Genomic DNA, 6,060 nt, shown 5'->3' on the forward strand with positions numbered 1-6,060 from the left:
TAGAAATCATTTCTTAGATTCCTGCATTTTTTATTCTATTCTGCTAGAAACTTACTGTAAACTGATGTTGAATTTTATCATATGCCCATTTTAATTTTAAATTATAATGATTTTAATAACAGATTGATTTTCATAGATGAAATCAACATTGAATTCTTGCATATATGCAGTATTCCTTTAGCTGTATCACACATTTAAAAATATTTATAACTTTTACAAACTGTCCAAATATAAGAGTACAGCTTGATATGTTTTAGACTAGTATATCTTGTGTAAATTTTGGGGGGTATGTTGTTTCTTTTGTTTAGTATTATGCCTGTGAGATCCATCATTTTTCTCCTTGTCCTTGGCCCTCTCCTTCTTCAATTGTGGTATAAAATCCACTGTATTAATGCCTTAGGTTTCCAGATATACTGTAAACAATTACCATAGACTAGTTTGCTTAAATAAGAGAAATTTATTGTATCCCATTTCTGGGGGCTTGAAGTCTGAATGAAGGTGTTGGCAGGACCATGCTATCTCTGAAATGCACAGAGTTCTGTCAGTGGTTGGCATATCATAGTATTCCTTCACTTGCAGTATAATTTTATCTCTGCCTTCCTCATATAGTCATCTCTGTTGCTCTCCATATAAGCAAATTTCTTCTTCTTCTATATAACCAGTCTAATGCATGGCAAGTTCGCCAATACTGATAACAGAATATCACACCTAACCTAATTCCTCTAAGGACTGACCCTCCCTGATCCTTTAATTGTCCTGATTTTAAACTTAGCTTGGCCCTCATTAGAAATATATTCAGTGATACTTCGAAGCCTGGAACGTTACTATCTAAATGGAAATACCTGCAAATTTAATACAAAAATAGTTGGATCCAAGCTCTTTTGTTATTGTGCTCTGGTGAATATATTAGTCTAACCCAAAAGGCTTTTTTTTTTTTTTTTTTTTTTTTTGTCTTGCCATCAATTTACAATTGCAAATATCACTGTTGCAAAAACTTCTGTCTCCATATTTCCTATCACATTGTGCCACCTCCATAGTGCCCTGCAGCACTTGGATGCACCAAGCTGTAACTCCTCTGACCTTCTTTAAGACAACTCCAAGAAGATTTCTGCAGGACGCTTCAAAGCATGTCAAATGATTGAGTCCCACTTGCTTACAGCACTAACTTGATCTCTACTGCACACTTCATGAGCTTTTCTCCCTTCCCTATCTCACATTCCTAATTCAAGTATTTATGCTACCTGGAATCACATACCAATTGATCATCATATACCCAAGTCCTTGTTAAAGGATCTGCTCAAATAGAGATTTCAAACTCAGTCAATTCCCATCTCTTACATGGTATTGGTAAGATGAAAGCACAGATATCCATTGAACAAATGAAACTGCATAGATACAATGAACAAGAGATAATGATCACACTAATATCACATTACTGAATAATTGGAAGTTCTCTTTGGAAACTATTAGTATTTGAAACATAAACACTTACTTAGCATCAATAACCCTCATCATCTTTGCTAAGGTCACATTTTAGTTGAAGTTTTCAAAAAGTGCTTATGACTTTCCCCTTCAGAATTTAAATTGTTTAGATTTCCAGTATTAATAGAGATATTATAAAAAAACAGAAACAGATTCTTTGCTTTCCTCAAAAAAAAAAAACAATAATGGTGCATAATAATGGTTCTGGAGTAACAGAAAACATCACTGTAAAATGAGAATATTAATATATACTTTATATTGGGCTGAGTCTGGCATTGATACTATTGTCATTTCCATAATTTAAATTGAAACCATGAGTCAAGAATTCTTACTGGAGCTATTGTGGTAATCATGATTAAAGTCCTCTACTTACCTTAAATGATGAATGTGTTATTGTTCTCCCATGTAGTCACTTACTGCAATGAAGTCTGAGGAATTATGAGTGTCACCACCCTTTGAAACACATAGTTGGGAACTTGAAGGCAATTTGTTATTATTCCCAAAGCATCTGAGACCAGGAAAGATGACATTGGGTCTTTTTTAATCATCCAGGGTACCTTTGATTCCCCTATTGAGAAATATTACATTATGCAAAATATCCACATTTTCCTGTGTTATTTTGTACACCCCCTCTCAACCACTTTGAGGTAAATGCATTATTTTTTGGATACACATTAATTTACTAAAAATTATTTCAATATTTAGCATTTCCCACATGGCTTTTTCCAAGTTTTATGTCTAAGGATGAAGGTATATTTCTTTAACATGCCTTAAAATATTTTTGAAAGATTCAAAAAGAACACAAATTATGAATATTTGTGTTACTCATTTATTTCTTTTTTTAATCTCACAACTAAATCAGTACCTTAATTCCTTATCCCATAATCACCATCAATCTTCATTACCAATTCCACTTCAGTTCTTCCTATAGAAGCCTGTCTTCTAAGAAGGTTGATATAGGTCCTTAAAAAGGCATTCATTGCTGGGTGTGCCTGGCCCAGGCCACAGTCTTATGCTTCAGTCTACTGCATTACCTGGAGAGTGCCAGAGCTGCTGCTGGGAGGAATAGTATGACAGATCATAGCACGTATCCTGAAGAGCTGCTACATCTTCTTCCTCAGAACATAACAACAATAGTCATGATGTCTAAACTCCAAATCTTCAAACTTAAGAGAAGAAATCTTCATGGGCCTTGTAAATGCCCAATTCCCCAACTCTCATCATTACGACTGACTTGCCAGCCAGGGGCAAAACCTATGTGTCCAAGTAACTTACATGTTATCTAAACTGGATTGGGGTACCCACCAAAGTGTTAAATCTTGGAGTGGTCAGCATGAAATAGTCAAGTACTCTAAGTCCTACGACTTCTGCTGGCATGACAGTGAGGGGGCCTTAAAGATGTGCAAACAGTGTGCTCTGGTGGCACTGGAAGATGTTAAGGCATAACTCACTGAGGACAGTGGGCACATTGCAGTGTTTGATCCACCAATACCACCTGGGAAAGGGGGGACGTGATTTCGTATTTTGTGAAGGAGAATTACTATAAGGTATTCTTTGTGGAATCTGTCTGTGATTATCCTTATGTCACTGCTGCCAACATCCTGGAAGTAAAGGTATTGAGCTCTGACTACCCTGAACAGAACAGGGAGAATGTGATGGAGGACTTCCTGAAGAGAATAGAGTGCCGAAAAGTCACCTATCAGCCCATCAACCCAGACAATGACAAGAATCTTTCTTTCATCAATGTGATAAATATGGGCCAACAATTAAAAATTTTAGTGAACAGAGTCCAAGACCATTTCCAGACAAAAAGGATAATCTACTACTTCATGAATGTCCATGTCCAGCACTAAATCATTTACCTTTGTCAGCATGGAGAGAGTGAGTTCAATATCTTAGGGAAGATTGGGGGTGACTCTGAACTCTCTGTGGGGAAAGCAGTTTTCTGAAGTTCAGGAAAGTTTTCAGAGAAACAAGAGATAGTGGACCTCAAAGTGTGGAAAAGCCAGTTGAAGAGGACTAACCAGAATGCTGAATCTCTGGGGTGACTTATGAGCAGTGGAAGATTTTGAATGAGATTGGTGCTGGTGTGTGCAAGTTAATGACTTACATAGAGATTGAGAAGCATTACCCAGAAGAGTTTGCTACTTGAGAGCAAGAAATAATCTGTCTCCATGTCCTGGTGGGAAGTCATAGCAGGACCTCGTACAGTGGCTGAAGTCTATCATCATGGAACTTGAGTGCCAAGGCAATGTTCTCACCATCACCCACCAGGTTGTCATATGCTGTCTTCTGGCCTACTTCTTGGATAAGAGTGCAGGCAGCACTGTTGGATTCCCAGCAGCCAATGAGTCAAGTACTTGCCGAATTTGCTCTGCTGGGACAAAGCCCCAGTGGACAGTGGCTGCTGCTGGAGTTCCTTGGTCCTGCTTGACTAAAGGACAAGCATCAAGCTGACACTCCTGGCAGCATCAGATAAGCTGCATGACTTGAAGTGCCCTTTCCACACCATCTTCAAACTTACAACTGTGGCCTAGAGGTACAAAGGAGAAACAATTAAACTCAGTGTTGAGGCTGTGAACACTCATCATAACAAGCCAACCAACAACTTCCCCAAGAACCAAACCCTTCTAAGAATGAGAAGGAACAGCTTTACATCTTGGTCCAGTTTAGATATAATAAGGCATCCAAGAAATTAGTGTTGGGAGCTTGCCTCTGAAGCCCGTCAGCTTGGATATGCAAGAAGGGCTGACCAGAAGAATACCGAAATCACCCTTCCAGTGGTGTAACCATGTGCTTCCTTCCAACCCTGGCCTCCTGCCCTTGTCACTAATCACCAAAGAATCTTATACCACCCTCCATTCCCCACCATTAATCTTAACACAGAACATAAGGCCATGTGTTTCTAGCACAACTTTATTTATTCTCAGTTTGAAACGTCTTCCTGCTATGGGTCAAGTTCGGTCTTTTGGGACTCTCAGATGGGGTGTGGTTTGGAAGAGGAAAAGGGATACACTCCCCTTGGGTAATTGTTACTGGGGCTGAAGCTAAGCATGCCCCATACACTTACACTTGTTTCTTCTTTCTATTCTCTAGTGTCTAATCACTGATGTCCTCCTGTGTGTGAAATGGGAGGTGGGGTAGTGGGGGCACACCTAAGTTGAAAGTTCCTTCACCTTTGTCTCTTTAATGTGTGTTTTACCAACAGTCCTTACTTGCCTGCTTTCTTACCCCTCTTTCATCTTCCCTTTAGATTGTCCAGTGAAATGCATGGCATTGTGGTGTCTGTCAGGGAAGGCATGGGATGTTGGTGAGAAAAAAGCCTAAGCTATGTTAATTGCTCTCTGCAATGGGCCTAAATGGGGTCTGGACTTTGGGGAGTCTTCTCTTTTTCCCCTCCCTTCCTCTCAAGCTAGTTCCTTAAAGTCAGCCCAGGCTGCAGAACCTCCACAACAGTTCCTGCAAGTGGACATAACCATGAGAGTTCTTTCATCCTTCAGGAAAAAAAAATCCTAAATCTTCCTTGTCCTGGGGGAAAGTGACTCCAAGTATGCCAGAAATATATATATATAGTTTTTAACTTGAACAGCATGCTATAGGGTCTCTCAGCTATGGTGGAACAGGGATTAGGAGGGTAGCGAGGTCCCTAGCCTGAAGGGAAATGGCTCCCAGACTCTTTGCCAACCACAGCCATTTCCTGCCAAAGCCAGTGACCTCTGTGTCACCAGTGACATTTGAATCACTGCAGGCAAGGGCAAAGAAGAGTTAAAGCTGCTATTTTCCAGGAATTTTTCAGCATACTCTCCTTCTTAATTAAAAATATAAAATAAATGTTCAGGCACTTTTTTTTCCAAATACAGAAAAGCCTGGTGGTGGACTTTATCCTTCTTATTGGGGTTTCTTTTCTTCATAAGGAGAAACACCCTAGGTCAGTCCATGACTTTGTCCTTGGGACCCTGAGGTGTTTGGCTCTTGACTGCACTTATTTCCTTCTCTTTTAGTCCTTATCTTTCACTCTGCCATTTCACTTTCTTTGTGGGTTTAAATAGGAAATGTTGAGAGCAGGAATTATTAACCCCTGAGTGGTCTATGAATCAGCTTGCACGCCCCACCTCCATTTTGTATGCAAAATATACATTTTTATGGAGAGCAAGTCTAGAGTTCTCATGAGATTTTAAGGAATGGGTGATTTCCCAGTATAAAAGTAAGAGCTAGCTAGTCTTTTACAGGTAACCAGTAAGAATACATTAGCTATTCACCAGAGTGTTTTTGTTTTGTTTTGGCTTGGTTTGGTAATAGAACACAATTTGTTGTGATTCTCATCTAGGAGCAGTTATTAGAATCCCACATAGAAGGTTCAAACCCTGGGTCTGGGTCCACTTAGGCTTACCAACTCAGAATCTCTTGAGTCACAGTGGACATGTATGTGTTTAAGCAACTTGCCTGATTATTATGGTTCATAACCCAGGTTAAGTACACCATTTTATGAAGCTGTGTGGAAAATACTGGGATTGCAGTTACTGGGACAGAATTGTCATTAGGAATTCTGGCTCCCTCATGGTTCTGAAAGGACAGGTC

At 39.5% G+C, this 6,060-nt stretch overlaps 1 pseudogene; it reads left to right on the forward strand.

Annotated features, from left to right (window-relative positions):
• The first annotated feature begins 2,596 nt into the window (after positions 1-2,596).
• Positions 2,597-4,271, forward strand: LOC119519895 (annotated as a pseudogene).
• Positions 4,272-6,060: the final 1,789 nt, after the last annotated feature.

This window comes from Choloepus didactylus, chromosome 24, assembly GCF_015220235.1.
Source record: "Choloepus didactylus isolate mChoDid1 chromosome 24, mChoDid1.pri, whole genome shotgun sequence".
Lineage (NCBI taxonomy): Eukaryota > Metazoa > Chordata > Mammalia > Pilosa > Megalonychidae > Choloepus > Choloepus didactylus.